This window comes from Triticum aestivum, chromosome 5A, assembly GCF_018294505.1.
Source record: "Triticum aestivum cultivar Chinese Spring chromosome 5A, IWGSC CS RefSeq v2.1, whole genome shotgun sequence".
Taxonomy (NCBI): Eukaryota; Viridiplantae; Streptophyta; class Magnoliopsida; order Poales; family Poaceae; genus Triticum; species Triticum aestivum.
Window position 1 is genome coordinate 41913633 of NC_057806.1, and position 24810 is coordinate 41938442.

General features: G+C 44.9%; 1 pseudogene; it reads right to left on the reverse strand.

The window, feature by feature from the left end:
• Positions 1–3035: 3035 nt before the first annotated feature.
• Positions 3036–24372, reverse strand: LOC123101190 (7-deoxyloganetin glucosyltransferase-like; annotated as a pseudogene).
• Positions 24373–24810: the final 438 nt, after the last annotated feature.

A 24810-nucleotide genomic window follows, 5' to 3' on the forward strand; every position in this document is an offset into this window, starting at 1 on the left:
ATTATATATACTCTTCGTCTTGAATTACTTGTCTTATTTTTTTTTCAATATGAATGTATCTACATACATACTCCCTCGGTTCCTTTATATAAGGTGCATTTAATTTTTGAAAAAAATTCATAACATAAGATGCATTTTTTCTAATTCCTGATAATTTTGTTTTTAGCCCTCCATAAGAAGGAAAGTATCGCTTTCCTGATTGTGTATCTCTTTTTAGCGAAAGTAGGAAATAATCTCTCTCTTGATTGCATGTAATTTTTTACTTTCTGGACTTATTGATTTACCTGCCACAAACCAACAAATTTGCTGACGGTAATTTCGTCCTAACATGTCTATAATTATGTGGCTTGGTTACAGTGTGAAAAATAATACATCTTACATAAAGGAACAGAGCGAGTACTTAGACAAATCTAGAGAAGTAGTTCAGAACAGAAGTAACATATAGGCAAGTACTCCCTTTGTCTCAAAATAAGTGTCTAAACTGTAGTATAACTTTATATTAAAGTTAATACAAAGTTGAGATACTTATTTTAGGACCGGGATAGTATATATAGTTGAGACATTTATTTTTGGCCCTAACCCTTTCCTCCTCCCCAAGAAAGATTAGGGTTTCTCTGCCTCCCGCCGGCGTTGCCGTCGGTCCACCTCGTCTCTAGTGGCTATAGGGCCATGGAGGCGCGGTGGATCCCGGCCCTAACCAGTTGAAGGGCTTCGTTTTTAGATGGTTCTTTGAGTTTTGTTAGGGTTTGCATTCTGCTCAAGAAGGCGAGACGGCGGCAATTCTCTGAACATGGAGTAAGGTCCTCCTCGCCTAGCCCCCGTTCCGGTGGAGCGTCTAGTATCATCGATGGGTGTGTGGAGGTGTGTCTCCGACGGTTCTATCTTTGGTGGATCTACTCGGATTTGGTGTCGTTCGTCTACATTCGTGTATTTTCAGGTTAGATCCTTCCAACCTATGCTAGTCTTCATCAGCGGCGGTAGCTGTTCTGGTGCGCTGGTCATATGAGACCTTAGCATGACGACTTCCTGACTGTCTAGTGTCTATTATAACAAGTTTTGCCCGACACGAGGGAGAGGCGATGACGGCGGCGCGCCTTCGGCTCGCTTCAGTGCTTGTAGTCGTCGCTAGGTGATCTACGAATATGGATATAATTTTTTATTTATTTCTTGTGTGTTCGTTGAACTGCCATGATTGAAAATGAATATAGCATAAGTTTTCTAGAAAAAGAATAGATATAGACTTATATTATAGATATAGTTAGAGGGGAAATGATTCCCTTCACCCAGTCACAGCTTCCCACAAAAGACGTGTGACTGTTGCCAACGATTTTTGTAACAAGGCTACTGTTGGGAAGAAAGTTTGCAACAAAAATCCTGTTGCAAAAATCTATGGCAGGATGTGCAGCTTCTATGATATATTCGTTGCAAAAAAAAATCGCAACATCACCCATGTTGTAAAAGGTACTTCGGCGACATCGTTTATGTTGCAAAATGATGAAGATGAAAAAAAAGCTGCAACACAATCTTTATTGCAAATGTTTCTGTAACATGATCCATGTTGTAAAGGGTTCTGCAACACTGATTGCAAATCTAAGAGCATCTCCAACAGCCGCGCCAAAAGACGCGCGCGTGGTAAATTGGCTTTATAGCGCGCGCGGGACGTTTACGCGCGCTCCAGCGGTGGCACGAAACTAGCGCGCGCGGGAAACGATTGCGTGTGCGGGGCAAAAGGCGGCCGCTCGCGCGCTACATTTGGCACGCCGAGTCCGGCGCGCCTATAAATTGCAGCGCCTCCGCCGCTCTCTCCATCGCCCTTTGCCGCTCTCTCCGTCTCTCCATCGCCCCCTGCCGCGCTCTGCCGCCGACACGTCACCACCGCGCCACGATGCCGCCTCAGCGCCGGGGAGGTACGGGCTACCGCGGCGTCCGCGTGCGTCCGTCCGGCACCTACTCCGTCGAGATTCGGTCGGGCGACGGCATGCGGCTCCGTCTCGGAACTTTCGACACCGCCCAGGAGGGCGCCCGCGCGTACGACGCTGCGGCGTGGCGCCTCCTGCGGTCCCGTCAGGACATGAACTTCGCCGACGTGGCGACGCAGGAGCGTGCACAGGAGTTGGCGCCTTTCCCGCGGCTTCTCACTGACGAGGATCATCGCAAGCATCGGAGGCGGGAGCATCGTCTCATGCTGGCCGAGATGGACGAGCAAGCCATGGCGCTGTGGAGTCATCGCTTCCCGGAAGACACCAATGAGGAACAGTTCTTCGCCCAGAGGAGGGCGAAGAGGAGAGAGGAGCGAGCCGACTATCGCGAGGACAAGCGAACGCGGAAGGCGGTCGCTAAATACAACCAAGTGCTAGGAGATGCGTCCTCCTGGAACTCCGACGACGAGCGGTTTCTTGACGCCTACGCTCCGACGTCGGAGGAGGACATCATTGAGACAGAGTCTCAGTCGGACGAGTAGTAGTAGGAGAACTATCTACGAAATCAAATATGTAGTAGGAGAACTATCTACGAAACCAAATATGTAGTAGAAAAAACTGAAATATAGCGCGCCTGCTGGAGCGGCGCCCACGCCCTTTAATTTGCGGCGGCCGCTGGAGCCAGCGCATCGCTGCGCGCAAAAGCTGACTAACCCGGCGCTGTATCGCGACTTTTAGCGCGCGGCGCGTTGCGCGACTGTTGGAGATGCTCTAAGGAGGAAAACTGGACTGCTAGATTTCACCAAATCTAATGGCTGTCCGGCCGACGCCTAGCATGTCGCTAGTTAGTTAGAGAGTACACAAAGATAGAGATGCATTAACGGTTGAATCAGTGCGATCAAACCAGCAAGCATTTTTTTTTTCGATCAAACGAGCAAGCATTTGAGGCTGTGCATCTTTGAAATACATAGACCGGATATGAACATAAGATAAGATAATATAATACGAAGTAAGTAAATAACGAGCAGTGCCTTCACTTCAGGTACTTTATTGGCATCACTGATGCAGTTGCAGACGGAGCCGGACTGACCCCGATAAAAGATCCTGATCGATCAATCAAACTCCTGAGGCTTCAGCATTGACAGAGCCGAGCTCTCTGACCATGCTCCGCAGGTTCTCCCATGACACCCCGCCGGGCGCCGCGGCCTCCTCCGCCTTGGCCTTCCACCCAGCCGCGCTCCCCCGCATGTCCTCCGCCTTCAACGCATGCCTGACGTGGCTAGCCACCTGCTCCCTCCTCACCTCATCGCCAAGCCGGAGGCCCACGCCCCACACCTCGCAGGCGTACTTGCAGTTGGTGTACTGGTCGGCGAACCCCGGCCAGCACACCATTGGCACGCCGGCGGCCACGCTCTCGCAGGTGGAGTTTCACCCGTTGTGCGTCAGGAAGCACCCCACGGCCGGGTGCCCTAGCACCTGATCCTGCGGGCACCACGCGGTCAGGCAGCACCGCCCTGCTGTCGCCGCGACGAACTCCGGCGGCAGCAAGCTCATGCCAGCTCCGGAGCCCGGGACGAGGTTGTCCCTGATGGACCAGAGGAACGGGTGGCCGCTGGCGGCGAGGCCCCACGCGAACTCGGCGAGCTGGTCGGTGGAGAGGACCGTGAGGCTGCCAAAGTTGGCGTAGACGATGGAGCCCGGTTGTTGCGTGTCCAGCCACGCGAGGCACTCGCTGTCCTGCTTCCACAGGCTCAGGCCGCCGGCGGAGCCGGAGTCACCGTCGTCCCTTGGCCTTAGGTGGTGGTTGAGGAGGGAGCCTAGGGGACCGACGGTGTAGATGCGTGGGTACTCAGCGTGGAGGGCGGCGAGGACGTCGGCTTCTAGGTCGTCGAAGGTGTTGAGGATGAGCGCGCCGGCCTTGGTGCAGCCGTTGGCCTCCACGATGTTGAAACGGAGGCCAAAGTCGTCCGGGTTGGTCGTGCGGAGGAAGCTGGAGGTGTCTCCGAGGCTGATCGGCGGCACGCCGGGATCCAGTCGACGACTGTCGCACTCAGGTGTCCGTTCGTCAAGCAGCTCCCGTCTGCAAACGTACGTGCGTATACGTAATAATAGTACAAACGATGAAGCAAATAGTAAGTTGCTCGAAATTTTATACTTCCTTCATCCCATAATATAATAACGTTTTTGATATTATTGTAGTGTTAAAAGCATTCTTGTATTTTGAGACAGATGGAGTAAATTACTATTAAGGCAATGTTTCGAGGCAAAGATACGTAAAAAGTCAGCCTTGAGAAAGGGTTTTTTGTTTGTTTCTCAATCGGATGAGAGAATAGCTGTAGCTCAATCGACTCCATAGCCGTTAGACTAATGCGCGCCAAGATTTTTTTGCCTGAAAAGATGAGCTTCCACTTGCCGTGGCAGCTCAGGTTCTTCGTGCCCGGATGGGCTTTTCTTGTGGTAGTTTTTTTCCACTTTCTTGTTACATCAGCATGGACTTTTTTATCCAGATTGTGTGGACAAGGCAATGCAAATTGGAACTATTGAATTCAAACATTGCCCTAAGAAGTTAATAGTCTGCCACATGAGCTAGTTAGATTTAGTTATCATAATTACTTCTCTTGTACTTGGGATGATGATCCCTTAATTGTTTACTCGTAAATCTTGCAAACAATGTAAGTGTTCGTTGAGTTAATAAAACTAACCATAATACTCCCTTCATTTTTGTATACAAGGCCATAAACTCATATTACAGGTACCAAGGTAAAAATCAATGCTATGTTTAAGTCAGTATTGCAAGCTAGCTTGTCATCTTGTTTGTCATGTTAATTAATGTGGTTTTTCTCTCCCACACACAACAAGTCAACCCTCTTACCCCTCGTTGGTTGGTTAATGTTGGGAATGCAAGCCAACCTTCTCACTCCCGCATGCACACAAAAGACATTAATGTCCTCGGGTACTAGTACGAGGCAAACACCATCAATTTTGCCTCGATTAATGTTAGTGGCCTTGTATAGTTGCAAATTGTAATTTTGAAAGTAGCCTTTTTCAACAACAAAAAAAACACATGCGCTTTTTTCAGCTAAAACTAGCATGGAGTTTTTCAAGGGAAAAGTATTTTTTTTGTCCCTTAACGATTTGGGAAGTATAGAAATGATCCCTCAACTTATAGACTAGGAAAACCTAGTCCCACAACCGTCAAAACTGGATACTTTCATCCCTTGGGCCACTCTGGGTGGTTCTGGGCTGACATGGATCCTGTATTGACCAATGTCCCCACCTCATATGGATCCGGCCGCCACGCTTCATCTCCCGCCCACTCGACGCGAATCGGAGAAGGCGGTGATGAAGGCGTCGACTCGCTCGACATTGAGCGTGCTTGTCCCAACTTGTAGTCAATGTTTTGATCTAATTTGATTTAAAAAGTAAGAGAAAGCTCGGTACGTGAAGTACCTAAAAAGTAACGGAGGTACCATGTTTCGTTCTTACCTTTCACGTGTATGCATATTCAGTACACATCATGTGTATGCATGTTATTTTTCATTGCTATTAAGTTCGCAATGCATATATGTATGATATTAATTTTATAAAATGAAAAATGTGTTTATTTTGTATGAACTGGGGACAAACACACATCCTTCTTGTTGTAAATTTTTTGTCTACATCACAAACCACTCTTTTTTTAAGAGTTTTTTTTGTGCGGTGCACCTGAATTGACACATCAGTGAGGTCGCTCTATTTTAGGTGCACTACACAAAATGAAGAAAGTATTATCCAAGCTCCTGACTTTGAAAGGGAGAAGTAAGAGTCTTTTCCAGTAATTTGAAGGACTCATTGGAATATACTTCGATGTTGTGATTGATTATTGGACGCGAAGACTCTTCGCCCCATTGGATCATTGTGAAGACTCTTCTCTCTAAAAACTAATTATCTTAGCACTTAGTTGAATATGTTCATAGACATTTGGGCGTATTATGTGTATGAAATGTAATGCATTTTTGTTGTGCTTATATATTATGCATGTGTATATTACTTTATGTTGTAGTGCATCTTGGGGCTGGCTAGCAGTGCAGCCCCAATTTGCATTACCAAAAATCTGACATCACTGACCGCCCGTATGCAAAGGTGCAGTCAATGCAAAGCTTCCCCGCCACCCCTCTTCAAGATCATCACGGAGGGCATGTACAATGGCAGCCGTCTATCTAGGCGCTTATGGACGGAAAGGAAATCAAACAAAATTAATGAGCACCTAACAAGTAGCGCTAGCGTCATCTCTTCCATCGCTAGGCGCTAACAACATCGCTAATGTTGGATCAGAAACAAAGCTTCCTGCCTTATCTTGTGGATGATAAAGTGCTAAGTGCTCGCTGCACAATTTGGCATCGATGCCAGCCCTGACGCTGGGAATAGACGAAGCAACCGTCAATTGGGGAGGAAATTTTTCCTAGCGCCCCGCATTGGAGATGCCCTGACCGGCCGCACTGGCCCGTCTTCGACGATAAAAGTCATCACTAACCCCAAAATACTTACATATTTGCAAGCGTCGCAACACATGTGCAATTGATGGGTTGTCTATATTAATGTCTATATGTGACATGAAGGAGTTTTGAGCATCTACAATGCTTAAACGCTTAGACATGCGCTTACGGCAAAAAAAAAACTCATTTAGCCTCCGTACATGAGTCCCGTTCTCCAGCGCTAGTGCTTGAGGCGGAATGGACAAATTTGACCTCAAAGCGAATATATTTTACAAACTAAACTGTTTTAAAAAATACTTCTCCCAGCCGACCCTTTATTTGCAGCGCCCGACAGCAAGGCGCTGCACTCTATTGTGCAGTGCCTATCATTCAGGCACTACACCTATGCAGCGCCCGACAGCAAGGCGCGCTGCACGAAAGGGTCAACTGTGTGAAATACTTTCAAAAGTAGTTTAGTTTGTGAATACTTTCGCTCTGAGGTCAAATTTATCAATTTTGCCAGTGCTTGGCCGTACAACTGCTACTCGAACTAAAAAAATTAACATAAAGATGCACTAGCGCCTGGTGTCTGATTTTGCTCCGACCTTAGGAAATATTGAGGAATCTGCCAGGATTTTGTTATAACGGCCAGGAATCAGATCCTAGTGCCCATGCTTAGTGTCTCCATTGTAGATGCCCTTACAACCAATTGCTATATGAACTATCGTGCATGTTCTTCGGCGTAGTGGGTGATGACTCTTCCACGGTTAACACCCATGACTGAGCTTTCGGCCACTCCCCCATGACACAAACCCTAACCGCGCTATGTCATAGTGGATTCCTCTCCTCTATGACCCTCCCTCTCTGGCTAAGCAGGTGACATTGTATCAGGCCCCTGACTTTTCTCCTCTCTTGCGACCTTAACCTATTGCATTTGTGATGGTATCAACAATGTGGCCTGCTCACCACTATTGCCACTGCAAGACAGTCAGCTGCGTGGTCACCACAAAATGGACCTTTTAGTAGTCATGGTGTCCAGATTCCAGAGGAAGGTCTTCTTCATTTTTCCTCACTGAAGCCTACCATTTGTCGGTGGCGCCCCCCATTAGATGTCTACCCACTCGGTGGCCGAAAAAACTTGCATCTATCATCTAGGTATGATGACGACAAGTGGTCACCGGTCCATGAGGTCGAAGCTCTCTAGGATCATCAACCACCATAGTGCTTGTGGAACTACTGCTCGTAAGCTCCTTTACAACACCCTCCCTTCCCTTGAGTGAGCCATGATGGCAGGGCTGCACGGCGTCGCCATCCACTTAGAGCATCTCCAAAAGATGATACAAAATAGGGAAAATACGAAAAGTGCTCAGAAATTGATCTTTAGGACATTTGGACAAAAAACACAACTCAAACAGATGATGTTTCTCTATATGTTGCTACAAAAAATAGGGCAGCCCCATATTTGGCCCTCTCGCGCTGCAAATATACAGAAGTAGCACAACTGCCGCAAAATAGAATTGATGTCGCGTGCAGCCCAACTACCATGCTGAAATTTTCCAGCCGCCTCTCCCCTACGACCGCTGCCAGCGGGATTTCGGACACTAACGCCGTCGTTGGGGTCCGCCGTCCTCTCCTGGCTCAGCCACGACTCTGCTAGCCAATCTCGTCACTCTGGACGGCCACAATAGCCTGACTACCTATTCAGGATCCGGTGCCATAGCGATTTGTGTCAAATCCGGCGAATTGCCACCCCTCACCACCTTTAATGGCTGCCATAGTGCCACTGCTAAACGTTGAGGTCAAATAGTGGCCGCCGCCACCAAGACGAGCCGATGCTCCATCGGAGCTCTTGCCTTTTGGACAGTGCGGCGATACCAGCTTTATCCAGAACCCCGAGCTCCCGTCGTCAGCGGGACCACCCCCGAGGCCATGCCTAGCTGGCACGATGATAGGCTTGGCATAGACAAGCAGCCAATCCGAATCCTCCACCTTGCTCACTAGGTGTTCGACGAAATGATAGTTTTTTGGATGCCCTATTTTACATCATCTGCTATGGCAGGAAACTTTCTAGTGCCCTAAACCTTCGCTCTTTAGCCCTAAACTTTTTTGGGTACCCTATTATACATGTTTGTTGGAGATGCTCTTGCAACCCTGGCTACCTTCTTCATGTGATGTTGGATGGACAATAGCTGCAAGACTACCATCCATTCTTGACTTACCGAATTTCAAATCTAATGGATGGAGCAGCAAGAAATTTACTACCAGAATTTTCAATCCACAAATTCTTGTACCTATTTCTTGTAAACAAGAGTTTCCCATGTACTTATCCAAACTTTTTACGCTTTCAAAGAAGAGTGATTAAGTACATAGTGTAGGTTTTTTACTCTTGGAGCACATTGATTCTTTTGTTTTACTACCTCCGTCCTGATATATAAGTTGAAGGAAATATGCCCTAGAGGCAATAATAAAGTTATTATTTATTTCCTTATATCATGATAAATGTTTATTATTCATGCTAGAATTGTATTAACCGGAAACATAATACATGTGTGAATACATAGACAAACAGAGTGTCACTAGTATGCCTCTACTTGACTAGCTCGTTAATCAAAGATGGTTATGTTTCCTAACCATGGACAAAGAGTTGTCATTTGATTAACGGGATCACATCATTAGTTGAATGATCTGATTGACATGACCCATTCCATTAGCTTAGCACCCGATCATTTAGTATGTTGCTATTGCTTTCTTCATGACTTATACATGTCCCTATGACTATGAGATTATGTAACACCCATGTGCCAGAGGAACACTTTGTGTGCTACCAAACGTCACAACGTAACTGGGTGATTATAAAGGTGCTCTACAGGTGTCTCCAAAGGTACATGTTGGGTTGACGTATTTCGAGATTAGGATTTGTCACTCCGATCATCGAAGAGGTATCTCTGGGCCCTCTCGGTAATGCACATCACTTAAGCCTTGCAAGCATTGCAACTAATGAGTTAGTTGCGGGATGATGTATTACGGAACGAGTAAAGAGACTTGCTGGTAACGAGATTAGACTAGGTATTGGATACCGACGATCGAATCTCGGGCAAGTAACATACCGATGACAAAGGGAACAACGTATGTTGTTATGCCGTCTGACCGATAAAAGATCTTCGTAGAATATGTAGGAACCAATATGGGCATCCAGGTCCCGCTATTGGTTATTGACCAGAGACGTGTCTCGGTCATGTCTACATTGTTCTCGAACCCGTAGGGTCCGCACGCTTAAGGTTTTGATGCCAGTTATATTATGAGTTTATGCGTTTTGATGTACCGAAGGTTGTTCGGAGTCTTGGATGTGATCACGGACATGACGAGGAGTCTCGAAATGGTCGAGACATAAAGATTGATATATTGTAAGCCTATGTTTGGATATCGGAAGTGTTCCGGGTGAAATCGGGATTTTACCGGAGTACCGGGAGGTTACCGGAAACCCCCGGGAGATATATGGGCCTTAGTGGGCCTTAGTGGAAGAGAGGAGAGGTAGCCAGAGATGGGCCGCACGCCCCTCCCCTCCCTTGGTCCGAATAGGACAAAGGAGAGGGGGCCGGCCCCCCTTCCTCCTCTCTCTCCTCCGCGAATCCTATTCCAACTAGGAAAGGGGGGGAGTCCTACTCCCGGAGGGAGTAGGACTCCTCCTGGCGCGCCTCCTCTTGGCCGGCCGCCGCCCCCCCCCCCCTTTAGCCTTTATATACGGAGGCAGGGGCACCCCCTAGAGACACAAGTTGATCCACGTGATCATATTCTTAGCCGTGTGCGGTGCCCCCTTCCACCATAGTCCTCGGTAATATTGTAGCAGTGCTTAGGCGAAGCCCTGCGACATTAGTACATCAAGATCGTCACCACGCCGTCGTGCTGACGGAACTCTTCCCCGACACTTTGCTGGATCGGAGTCCGGGGATCGTCATCAAGCTGAACGCGTGCTAGAACTCGGAGGTGCCGTAGTTTCGGTGCTTGATCGGTCGGGCCGTGAAGACGTACGACTACATCAACCAAGTTAACGCTTCCGTTGTCGATCTACAAGGGTATGTAGATCATACTCTCCCCTCTCGTTGCTATGCATCACCATGATCTTGCGTGTGCATAGGAATTTTTTTTGAAATTACTACGTTCCCCAACAGTGGCATCCGAGCCTAGGTTTTATGTGTTGATGTTATATGCACGAGTAGAACACAAGTGAGTTGTGGGCGATATAAGTCATACTGCTTACCAGCATGTCATACTTTGGTTCGGCGGTATTGTTGGACGAAGCGGCCCGGACCGACATTACGCGTACGCTTACGCGAGACCGGTTCTCCCGACGTGCTTTGCACATAGGTGGCTTGCGGGTGACAGTTTCTCCAACTTTAGTTGAACCGAGTGTGGCTACACCCAGTCCTTGCAAAGGTCAAAACAGCACCAACTTGACAAACTATCATTGTGGTTTTGATGCGTAGGTAAGATTGGTTCTTGCTTAAGCCCGTAGCAGCCACGTAAAACTTGCAACAACAAAGTAGAGGACGTCTAACTTGTTTTTGCAGGGCATGTTGTGATGTGATATGGTCAAGACATGATGCTAAATTTTATTGTATGAGATGATCATGTTTTGTAACCGAGTTATCGGCAACTGGTAGGAGCCATATGGTTGTCGCTTTATTGTATGCAATGCAATCGCGCTGTAATGCTTTACTTTATCACTAAGCGGTAGCGATAGTCGTGGAAGCATAAGATTGGCGAGACGACAACGATGCTACGATGGAGATCAAGGTGTCGCGCTGGTGACGATGGTGATCATGACGGTGCTTCGGAGATGGAGATCACAGGCACAAGATGATGATGGCCATATCATATCACTTATATTGATTGCATGTGATGTCTATCTTTTACGCATCTTATCTTGCTTTGATTGACGGTAGCATTATAAGATGATCTCTCACTAAATTATCAAGAAGTATTCTCCCTGAGTATGCACCGTTGCCAAAGTTCGTCGTGCCCAGACACCACGTGATGATCGGGTGTGATAAGCTCTACGTCCATCTACAACGGGTGCAAGCCAGTTTTTGCACACGCAAAATACTCAGGTTAAACTTGACGAGCCTAGCATATGAAGATATGGCCTCGGAACACGGAGACCGAAAGGTCGAGCGTGAATCATGTAGTAGATATGATCAACATAGTGATGTTCACCAATGAAACTGCTCCATCTCACGTGATGATCGGACATGGTTTAGTTGATTTGGATCACGTGATCACTTAGAGGATTAGAGGGATGTCTATCTAAGTGGGAGTTCTTAAGTAATATGATTAATTGAACTTAAATTTATCATGAACTTAGTCCTGTTAGTATTTTGCAAATTATGTTGTAGATCAATAGCTCGCGTTGTTGCTTCCCTGTGTTTATTTTGATATGTTCCTAGAGAAAATTGTGTTGAAAAATGTTAGTAGCAATGATGCGGATTGGATCCGTGATCTGAGGTTTATCCTCATTGCTGCACAGAAGAATTATGTCCTTGATGCACCGCTAGGTGACGGGCCTATTGTAGGAGCAGATGCAGACGTTATGAACGTTTGGCTAGCTCAATATGATGACTACTTGATAGTTTAGTGCACAATGCTTAACAGCTTAGAATCGGGACTTCAAAGACGTTTTGAATGTCATGGACCATATGAGATGTTCCAGGAGTTGAAGTTAATATTTCAAACAAATACTCGAGTTGAGAGATATAAAGTCTCCAACAATTTCTATAGCTAAAAGATGGAGGAGAATCGCTCAACTAGTGAGCATGTGCTCAGATTGTCTAGGTACTACAATCACTTGAATCAAGTGGGAGTTAATCTTCCAGATAAAATAGTGATTGACAGAATTCTCTAGTCACCATCACCAAGTTAGTAGAACTTCGTGATGAACTATAATATGCAAGGGATGACAAAAGTAATTCCCAAGATCTTCGTGATGCTGAAATCGACGAAGGTAGAAATCAAGAAAAACATCAAGTGTTGATGGTTAACAAGACCACTAGTTTCAAGAAAAGGGCAAAGGGAAGAAGGGGAACTTCAAGAAGAACGGCAAGCAAGTTGCTGCTCAAGTGAAGAAGCCCAAGTCTGGTCCTAAGCCTGAGACTAAGTGTTTCTACTGCAAAGGGACTGGTCACTAGAAGCGAAACTACCCCAAGTGATTGGCGGATAAGAAGGATGGCAAAGTGAACATAAGTATATTTGATATACATCTTATTGATGCGTAATTTACTAGTGTTTATAGCAACCCCTCAGTATTTGATACTGGTTTAGTTGCTAAGATTAGTAACTCGAAACGGGAGTTGCAGAATAAACAGAGACTAGTTAAGGGTGAAGTGACGATGTGTGTTGGAAGTGGTTCCAAGATTGATATGATCATCATCGCACACTCCCTATAATTTCGGGATTAGTGTTGAACCTAAATAAGTGTTATTTGGTGTTTGAGTTGAGCATGAATATGATTTGATCATGTTTATTATAATACGGTTATTCATTTAAGTAAGAGAATAAATTGTTGTTTTGTTTACATGAATAAAACCTTATATGGTTACACACCCAATGAAAATAGTTCGTTGGATCTCGATCGTAGTGATACACATATTCATAATATTGAAACCAAAAGATGCAAAGTTAATAATGATAGTGCAACTTATTTGTGGCACTACTGTTTAAGTCATATTGGTGTAAATCGCATGAAGAAACTACATGCTGATGGACTTTTGAAATCACTTGATTATGAATCACTTGATGCTTGCGAACCATGCCTTATGGGCAAGATGACTAAAATGCCGTTCTCCGGAACAATGAAGCAAGCAACAGATTTGTTGGAAATCATACATACTGATGTATGTGGTCCGATGAATGTTAAGGCTTGCAGCAGGTATCATTATTTTCTGACCTTCACAGATGATTTGAGCAGATATGGGGATATCTACTTGATGAAACATAAGTCTGAAACATTTGAACAGTTCAAAGAATTTCAGAGTGAAGTGCAAAATCATCGTGACAAGAAAATAAAAGTTTCTACGATATGATCGCAGAGGAAAATATTTGAGTTACGAGTTTGGCCTTCAATTAAAACAATGTGAAATAGTTTCACTACCCACGCCACCTGGAACACCATAGTGTAATGGTGTGTCTGAACGTCATAACCGTACTTTATTAGATATAGTGCAATCTATGATGTCTCTTACTGACCTACCACTATCGTTTTAGGGTTATGCATTAGAGACAGCTGCATTCACGTTAAATAGGGCACCATCTAAATCTGTTGAGACGACACCGTGTGAACTATGGTTTGGCAAGAAACCTAAGCTGTTGTTTCTTAAAGTTTGGAGTTGCGATGCTTATGTGAAAAAGTTTCATCTTGATAAGCTCAAACTCAAATCGGAGAAATATGTCTTCATAGGATACCCAAAGGAGACAGTTGGGTACACCTTCTATCACATATCCGAAGGCAAGACATTCGTTGCTAAGAATGGATCCTTTCTAGAGAAGGAGTTTCTCTCGAAAGAAGTGAATGGGAGGAAAGTAGAAAACTTGATAAGGTAATTGTACCTTCTCCCTTATTGGAAAATAGTTCATCACAGAAATCTGTTCCTGTGACTACTACACCAATTAGTGAGGAAGCTAATGATGATGATCATGTAACTTCAGATCAAGTTACTACCGAATCTCGTAGGTAAACCAGAGTGAGATCCGCACCAGAGTGGTACGGTAATCCTATTCTGGAGGTCATGTTACTTGACCATGACGAACATACGAACTATGAGGAAGCGATGATGAGCCCAGATTCCAATAAATGGCTTGAGGCCATGAAATCTGAGATAGGATCCATGTATGAGAACAAAGTGTGGACTTTGGTGGACTTGCCCGAGGATCGGCAAGCCATTGATAATAAATGGATCTTCAAGAGGAAGACGGACACGGATAGTAGTGTTACTATCTACAAAGCTAGAATTGTCGCAAAAGGTTTTCGACAAGTTCAAGGTGTTGACTACGATGAGAGTTTCTCACTCGTATCTATGCTTAAGTCTGTTCGAATCATGTTAGCAATTGCCGCATTTTATGATTATGAAATTTGGCAGATGGATGTCAAAACTGCATTCCTGAATGGATTTCTGGAAGAAGAGTTGTATATGATGCAACCAGAAGGTTTTGTCGATCCAAAGGGAGCTAACAAAATATGCAAGCTCCAGCGATCCATTTATGGACTGGTGCAAGCATCTCGGAGTTGGAATATACGCTTTGATAAGTTGATCAAAGCATATAGTTTTATACACACTTGCGGTGAAGCCTGTATTTACAAGAAAGTGAGTGGGAGCACTACAACATTTCTGATAAGTATATGTAAATGACATATTGTTGATCAGAAATAATGTAGAATTATTCTGCAAAGCATAAAGGAGTGTTTGAAAGGAGTTTTTCAAAGAAAGACCTCGGTGAAGCTGCTTACATATTGAGTATCAAGATCTATAGAGATAGATCAAGATGCTTGATAAGTTTTTTCAATGAGTACATACCTTGACAAGATTTTGAAGTAGTTCAAAATGAACAGTCAAAGAAAAAGTTTCTTGCCTGTGTTACAAGGTGTGAAGTTGAGTAAGACTCAAAGCCCGACCACGACAGAAGATAGAAAGAGAATGAAAGTCATTCCCTATGCCTCAGTCATAGGTTCTATAAAGTATGCCATGCTGTGTACCAGATCTATTGTATACCATACACTGTGTTAAGAGAGGGAGTACAATAGTGATCTAGGAGTAGATCAATGGACAGCGGTCAAAATTATCCTTACTGGAATAAGGATATGTTTCTCGATTACGGAAGTGACAAAAGGTTCATCGTAAAGGGTTACGTTGATGCAATTTTTGACACTGATTCAGATGACTCTAAGTCTCAATCTGGATACATATTGAAAGTGGGAGCAATTAGTTAGAGTAGCTCCATGCAGAGCATTGTTGACATAGAAATTTGCAAAATACATGCGGATCTGAATGTGGCAGACCCATTGACTAAACTTCTCTCACAAGCAAAACATGATCACTTTTTGGGTCTTAATCACATAGCGATGTGAACTAGATTATTGAATCTAGTAAACTCTTTGGGTGTTAGTCACATGGAGATGTGAACCAATCACATAAAGATGTGAACTATTGATGTTAAATCACATGGCGATGTGATCTAGATTATTGACTCTAGTGCAAGTGGGAGACTGAAGGAAATATGCCCTAGAGGCAATAATAAAGTTATTATTTATTTCCTTATATCATGATAAATGTTTATTATTCATGCTAGAATTGTATTAACCGGAAACATAATACATGTGTGAATACATAGACAAACAGAGTGTCACTAGTATGCCTCTACTTGACTAGCTCATTAATCAAAGATGGTTATGTTTCCTAACCATGGACAAATAGTTGTTATTTGATTAACGGGATCACATCATTAGTTGAATGATCTGATTGACATGACCCATTCCATTAGCTTAGCACCCGATCGTTTAGTATGTTGCTATTGCTTTCTTCATGACTTATACATGTTCGTATGACTATGAGATTATGTAACACCCATGTGCCAGAGGAACACTTTGTGTGCTACCAAACATCACAAAGTAACTGGGTGATTACAAAGATGCTCTACAGGTGTCTCCAAAGGTACATGTTGGGTTGACTATTTCGAGATTAGGATTTGTCACTCCGATCATCGGAGAGGTATCTCTGGGCCCTCTCGGTAATGCACATCACTTAAGCCTTGCAAACATTGCAACTAATGAGTTAGTTGCGGGATGATGTATTACCGAACGAGTAAAGAGACTTGCCGGTAACGAGATTAGACTAGGTATTGGATACCGACGATCGAATCTCGGGCAAGTAACATACCGATGACAAAGGGAACAGCATATGTTGTTATGTGGTCTGACCGATAAAAGATCTTCGTAGAATATGTAGGAACCAATATGGGCATCCAGGTCCCGCTATTGGTTATTGACCGGTGACGTGTCTCGGTCATGTCTACATTGTTCTCGAACCCGTAGGGTCCGCACGCTTAAGGTTTCAATGACAGTTATATTATGAGTTTATGCGTTTTGATGTACCGAAGGTTGTTCGGAGTCCCGGATATGATCACGGACATGACGAGGAGTCTCGAAATGGTCGAGACATAAAGATTGATATATTGGAAGCCTATGTTTGGATATCAGAAGTGTTCCGGGTGAAATCGGAATTTTACCGAAGTACCGGGAGGTTACCGGAAACCCCCGGGAGATATATGGGCCTTAGTGGGCCTTAGTGGAAGAGAGGAGAGGTAGCCATAGATGGGCCGCGTGCCCCTCCCCTCCCTTGGTCCGAATAGGACAAGGAGAGGGGGCCGGGCCCCCTTCCTCCTCTCTCTCCTCCGCGAATCCTATTCCAACTAGGAAAGGGGGGAGTCCTACTCCCGGAGGGAGTAGGACTCCTCCTGGCGCGCCTCCTCTTGGCCGCCCCCCCCCCCCCCTTGAGCCTTTATATACGGAGGCAGGGGCACCCCCTAGAGACACAAGTTGATCCATGTGATCATATTCTTAGCCGTGTGCGGTGCCCCCTTCCACCATAGTCCTCGATAATATTGTAGCAGTGCTTAGGCGAAGCCCTGCGACATTAGTACATCAAGATCGTCACCAGGCCATCGTGCTGACGGAACTCTTCCCCGACTCTTTGCTGGATCGGAGTCCGGGGATCGTCATCGAGCTGAACGCGTGCTAGAACTCGGAGGTGCCGTAGTTTCGGTGCTTGATCGGTCGGGCCGTGAAGACGTACGACTACATCAACCAAGTTAACGCTTCCGTTGTCGATCTACAAGGGTACGTAGATCACACTCTCCCCTCTCGTTGCTATGCATCACCATGATCTTGCGTGTGCGTAGGAAATTTTTTGAAATTACTACGTTCCCCAACATAAGTCTCCTTTGTATTTTGTGTCAAATTTTAAGTATTGGTTTAATTAACAAAACACTAATGCATGTCATCAAAAATTATATCATTGCATCCGTATTTTAAGATAGTTTCCAATTATATTATATTTTATGACATGCATTAACATTTTATTAGTTAAATTTAAAGGCAAAATTTGGCACAGAATACAAAGGGGACTAATAAACCAGGACAGAGGTAGTAGAAAATAATAATAAGTGCATTTACTTCTTTAGAAATTGAGAAATATTTCTCACATGCAAAGGTTATAATACATAAGCCAGTTTTCAAATTCCAGAGGCAAATGTAACTACTTTTACAAAAACAGTAGCATTCTAACTACACAAGCCAGTTCATCTATAATTTTTAACCATACCCAAAAGTCTAAGTTCATTTCTATCATAAATGTGATGATATAAACGTCAAAGGATAGCAATACTATTTGCGGTCATCTAAGCGAGGGCTCATTTGCACCTGAAGAATAGTAAATTCAAAGAAATATTAAAAAGTCCAGAAAAACATTTTTTTACAATGAAGATGCTCGGATGCATAACATTCGAGAAGCTCAAGGAAAAGAAAATCGGATCCAAACAGTATTCTTTTCCAAAAAAAATCCACAGACATTTTTTTGGCCACAAATGTCCAAACAACCTGAATTTTTGCACGCACATCGCGCATTCGAGCATCTCGAATGCTAAAAAGTTCTGTTTTGTGCTTTTTTTATGGGACATTTACATCTCTGCCCCTAACTCGAACCCACTACTCAGTTTTGCCCCTAGTTTTCGGGTATGCTCAGTTTTGCCCCTCTGCCGTCAATGCTACTTATAGAAATGCCCCTCTGCTTCGTTTCCGTCCAGTCAAGGCTGTTTGACCGCTAACTTGCCGTCAGTTTGACATATTTGCCCTTCTTTCTTACATGTGGCCCCTCTCTTACCTCTTCGCTTCACTCTCTCTCTGTTCTCTTTCTCTCGCTCGACCCTAACCCTAGCTCTGTCTTCCCCAAATCGCCCCCTCACCTGTACCCTAGCGGCTTCAATCCCCACCATGGAAAACTCCAGATCAATGGCGGGCACGGTGGAGATTCGGTCGACCTGACTCTTTATGCGAGCTGTGCTGCGATTCGGAGCCAACCGCTGTGGATGGAGGTCGATGGTGGTTGCGGCGCCGGCGGCGGCCATGAAGGGAGCACAAATCCGAAGGGGTAAGTGCAGTACTTTCAGATCTGAAGCCTGCTATACGTATTGTAGTTCGTTTTGATTCCTAGTGTTCATCTGCGTTCGTAGTGCTCATTTGGTTCGATTTTTTTTCTGTTTTTCATTGTCATTCGTAGGGTGGACTATATATGTTTGGATTGTAGAATGGAAACAACTCTTCTAGTTCCTGCTGGTACAAAAGCAGGGAACACAGGATTTTCATTTCCTTTGGTAGTGGAGAGCACACTGAAGTTTGTGCAGTTTAGATCTCATATATGTGCTAAATACCCATGGGGAATACATGATGCAGTTGAATTCAGGTACTGGGATATTGATAGTTCAGTTTGGGTCCCAGTCCAATATGATGCTGAGTTAGAAAAGATGTTTAGAAATCATGCTCATTTCCCAGTCAAATTGGAAATCAATGTCATACAAAGAAAAAGAGGATTGACAGACAGCAGTGGAAGAAAATCACAATCTACTAGTTCTAGAGGTAGGAGCAAAATATCCAAGGGGAGAAAAACAAGTGTTAGCAGTCAGAAGAGAGCTTCAGATGCAGGAGAGAGCTCTATGCAGGTTCCAGGAACACCATCAGAGCAAGTGCCTATTTATGCAGGTCCTACTCAGAGCAGAGATTCTGTTGATCCAAATATTGAGGAGGGACTTCCTAATGATTGGCCTACAGATGATGAGGATGAAAGGCTTTTCCCTCAGTTTGTTACAAAACAAAAGGCCAAGAAGACAGATGATGATGGGGATGAAGATTATATTCCACCACCAGAAGGAATGTTTGATGAGCCAGGTGAAGATGAGTTGGAGGAGGACCAGGACATGGGATATAGTGAGGATTCTGATGATGGAAGGCCAGATGTGCAGTACAACAGAGATGATCCTTCTTTAAAAGAAGGAACTATATTTTCTAGTGCTTTAGACTGTAGGAATGCACTAGCTACATTTTCAATTAAAACTCAGAGTGAGTATGTAGTAGACAAGAGTGATCCTACCAGGTTGACTGTTCATTGTGCTTATAAGAGGTGTAGATGGAGGATGCATGCCTTCTTAATGAGAAATAGCTCATTGTTTCAGGTACAAACAGTAGGTGCATATGTAGTTACATTGCAAATATTTTCCAGTTATTTGTTGCAGCAAGTATGTCTGACATGTAATTGAACTTTCAATATTGCAGGTCAAAGTGAACCAGTCTGCACATACTTGTCCAAGTGTAAGCAGAAGGCAAAGACTAAAGTCAGCTAAGTGCAGATGGGTTGCTGATGCAGTGAAGCATTGGGTTTTAGAGGATTCAGAGGTTGGAGTTACAGAGTTGAAAAAGAACCTGAAGAAAAAATATGGCCTGCAAGTCCCATACATGAGAGTGTTCTATGGAAAGCAGATGGCACTGGACAACATTTATGGTAAGTGGACTGACTCATTTCAATTGTTGTACACTTACAAGGCAGAAGTTGAGAAAGCATCTCCTGGAAGTGTAGTTAACATTGACAAGCACACTGTAGAGTACAAAATAGCTGGAAAAACTAGACAGAGTGGGAATGAGAGTTAATCTTATATTAAACAACAAAAAATTGGCAAATAATGTCAGCAAAATGAGAGGACAGACAGAGTGGGAATGAGAGTTAATCTTACATCTAGGGGGCAGCCTAAGAATCTTCTTCCCGTGCTTGCACCTCCCCAGGCGACGCGACGAGCGGGGATGAGACCGTGCCCTGCGCACCGCCGCGTCGTGCTCATCTCCAGTCCAGAGAATGACGGATGGGGGAGGTAGAACTAGGATTGAAACTGAACAATCCCAACACCATCGACCTAAACACATGAAATCCCCAATCTGATGAACCCTAATTGGGACAGAAATACCCCAGATCGATCCACCGATGAGCCACACTTACCTCGCAAGTCACCGACGAGCTCGACGTGGACATGTCGCCGCCCTCCAAATCGACCCACCGTCGGCCTCTGAATCCTGCTGCGGTCGCTCTCTCCCCTCTCCAAATCGAGCCATCGAGAGGTTGAAGAAGAACAGAGAGAGAGTGAAGCGAAGAGGTAAGAGAGGGGCCACATGTAAGAAAGAAGGGCAAATATGTCAAACTAACGGCAAGTTAGCGGTCAAACAGCCTTGACTGGACGGAAACGGAGCGGAGGGGCATTTCTATAAGTGGCACTGACGGCAGAGGGGCAAAACTGAGCATACCCGAAAACTAGGGGCAAAACTGAGTAGTGGGTTCGAGTTAGGGGCAGAACTGGAATTGGCCCTTTTTTTATTTGAATTTACTATTCATGCCCAGGTGCAGATGCACCTGGGCACCGAATCGCGGCACTCATTTGCTATTTTGCATTATCACCTCTCTCTCTCTTGTGTGTGTGTGGGCGCGCTCAGATCACTTTGATAATACATTTTCATAAAAGTTTTGAAATCTACATTGTATTTTCAACACACTATACCTATTTGGATTTTACTTGAGATCTTTTAAATTTCTTTGAATTTTTTAGAAGTATAAAGAGATCAGCGGAACTCAGGGGCGCATATGCCATTTACCTGCAAAGTATATCCTAAATCAAAACACAGTAAGCTAGGGCTTAATTAAGCTGATCTTGCAATAGTTTGACTTTTATAGGTTGTAAGAGAATCTCTCTTACACATGCGCTTGCGCCTAGAACAAGATGATTGGTGATATTTTAATGGAGACTCTCCTATAAGGCAAGGTCTTGACGAGTCAAAAACTCAAAATGACCCTTCCAGTGTGCATTGGGGTACCTACATAATCACGTGCTGTACAGTGCATGCATGATGCATGGACAGAATTATACGTTAATGGCTAGATCGGATCTCGCTGATAAGGCCAACATTAACCGATCCTAAAAGTTGAGGGAGGATTCGGCCGAGTAAAGTTAGGGTAGAAATTTTTTATTTCTCTATAGTGGATGGTGACCTCATCTAGCCGATCCTCTAAACTTTAATAGAGTAAAAAATGTATAGATTTTATGTTCTAATTCAAACACTTCACAATATATATCATAAGACATTGAAATTAAAACATGCATAACATAATCATCATAACATATATTTCATCACCGTGATTTTCAAATTAAAGCATGCATAGTTCATTCAGAAGGCATCACTTCGAACATAATGTTTGATCCAAAATCACCACAAACATAACATGTGTATGTTGTGGATTGAGCCAACCAATGGCACGCATGAACTCAAACAAGGTGGTCGACGAAGAAAACATCACCGCCACCACCACCACCATGCTCTCAGCCACCATCACCATGACCATCCTCTCGGCCGCCGCCGCCACCACCATCCTCTCCGCGGGTACCATCACCACCAACACCATCACCACCCCCTCGGCCACCACCACCACCACCCCCTCGGCCACCACCACCATTCCGAAGAGAGCCTTTTGCTTGGGTCAAGATCTCCCCACGAGAGAGCACCCAATACTTTCTTGTGGTTTCTTCCATTGTGGTTGGATTCATGAACATGGTAGCGCGTTCTTCAGCCTTTTTGGCATCACGAATCATTTCCTTACTCAAGTGCAAGTCTACGCTTCTCCGCCTTCAACTTTCTATCTTCGGGTGCCAACTTATCCTTCCATTTCTCATCCTCCAACACCTTGACCTCATTCCACCTCACCATCTTCTCTTCTTTGCCTTCAGCCACCAACACCTTCTTGGCCTCAATCATGGCCACAAGGTCTTATTTGTATGTGCCACGGTACGCATTTCTCGTCTTCCTTTCTTCGCATGAGTCGTCGCCGTCGGTTTTCTAGCTCTTTTGGCTCTGCCGGGAGCTGCGGGAAGGCCATTGGCCGTCGCCGGAGAGGTGGTCGCCAACCCGGCAGCCTTTGCCGCGATGGGAGCTGGAGCTTAAACTTGGTAGACTTTTTTCATCCCCAAAATTTTCTTTGACGCGGGCGGTAGAGCAGGGGTGGTTTTCGGCGGCGACAAGCCGACGGGGTGGTGGAAGGATCCAGGCTATCCATTCCGGCGGGAGAGTCGGTCATCGGTGGCGTGGTGGCGGCTGCGGCGGGAATGAAGTCGGTGCAAGGGTGCGAGAAAGAAGGCGCCACTTTTACTTGGCGGCGCTGAGGGTAAGAATATTTAGGCAGATTGGAGGGGGTTTTTGGCGGGGGTGGAAATTTTCTTCCTCCTCTATTCGGTTTAGAGGATCGGCTAGGTGCGGCGTAGCCAAGGATAATAGAATTTATCCTTCCTTACAGCCGGATAGAGGATCGGTTAGAGTTGACTTAACGGATTGCCAATTCCTGCAAATAAAACGGATTGCCAGTTTTTTTTTCTTGGGAAACAGAATGCAGTACATCTCTGCCTAAAAGAAAGAGAGTAGAGATCTAGAAAAAAAAGTAGGTCGAAAAAGAAGATAAGTTGGTAGTGTCTAGTGTGCAAAATCTGATTGACAATTTTATACCGTCAATTTGAAATATTTTGGTATAGTAACACACATGAAGCATGGCAAATGCCTGTAAGATACAGATTAATGTATTTCCTGCCGACTGGATTAGATACTTCGAAATCGATCTTCTTTGGGCCGTTCGATTTATATAAAGAAATTAGAAGGTGTAGTTTAATATATACAGATGTTTCCCACTAATATCTCTTTGGGTCAGCAGATTCGGCGACGGGGTTGCCTAGCAGGATATATTATATGAAAAAAGACATAATCTGCTAGACCTATTCCTTGACGTCCTTGATGTAGCATCCTAGCCAATAGCGAAGGACTTCGCGAGTATTAGCACATTTTATTGTATATGATGTTTGAGTGTATATGTGGATTATCTACTCCTTTTCATTATTTTGGATTTTTAGTTGTGTTGCCTAGTGCATGAAGCTTAACATGGTATCAGAGTTAAGGTCTTAAGTTCAAGTGCTGACTTTCGCAGTTTATCAAAAAATTGTTGCTGCTCTCGTTTGTCTACATATAGGTCTCTTGAGCCATACCATTGAGTCTATCCACGTGTTGACTTTTTGCGTCACACATGAGAGGAGGTGTTGAAGTGTATATGTAGATTATCTAGCTATTTTCATCAGTTCGGACTTTTTTTTGTGTTGGCTAGTGCATGAAGGTTAACATATGATGTTAGTTTTTTTGCGCGTCATGTTATCTTTTTTCTTGCCCGTCCATGTAAATATTTATGAAGCGTCCTACAGCACGACATCTCATAAACAGGGTAGCAAAAAATAATTGAATTTTTTTTGGTTAATATGGAAACACAAATTTTATGAAATAGAAACAAATAGGTTCCAGTGTATTTTTTTTTCCTGTTGAAACAATAGGTTCCAGTGTTACCTTTGAGTGGCACATAGCCTCTTTCCTTTAGTTCCCGGAGCCGCATTTGGGTCATCAGCGATGCGGCGCTACAAGCCCAGAGCACCATGCTCGGCACGCCCAGCTCCCGCGCCACGTCCAGAGCGAAGCTCATCAGCGATGTCGGCAGCACGCAGGTCACCGGCGGCATGCCCTGGGTGCCGTTGAGCCGCAGGAGGAGCTCCTTCAGCGGCTCCGCGGACCGCTGGCTCGTGGCGGCAGACAGCATGAGGTCGTAGTCCTCTGCGTCCCGGTCAGCCTCCACCAGCCCGTCCGGGATCGCCTCGAACCGGAACCCCTCGTGGCCACGCACTGCGGCGGCGCCCTCGGTGGCCTCCATGATGCGGTGGTTGTGCTCGGTGTTGACGAAGGTGATGTAGACGCCGTGGTGGTGCAGCAGCTTGGCCAGCTGGAGCGCCGGGTTGATGTTACCGGAGCTCGGGTGCGGCACCACCACGGCGTGCGGCCTCACCATTAGTTCGTTCGTCCGGCCGTGGGCGCGCGCGTTCGGAGCTGTGCACTGTGTGAATGCTTAACTGGCTTTGTTCTGTTTGTGCCAATCAAGGTGAGTGTGAGCTATGTAAGTATACTCCACTAGCACTTGCTGCGGACTTAATTAATCCTCCCTCTTAAATTTTTTGCCTTAGATTTATCTAAATACGGATGTATCTAATACTAAAACGTGACTTGATACATCCGTATTTAGACAAATCTAAGACAAGAATTTTGAAACGGAGGGAGTACTGTATTATGTAAACTAGCTAAGCTGTAGATCTAGATGCCCTAATTAGATCGTACTTTCATGTGTAGACTCGATCGGATCGAGGTCTACTCCAGCTCGTAAGTCCAAACCTTGTCTTTCTTTTCTTCTCTCGATTGTGAAATTTGCGTGTGGGATCCAAACCTTGTCGAT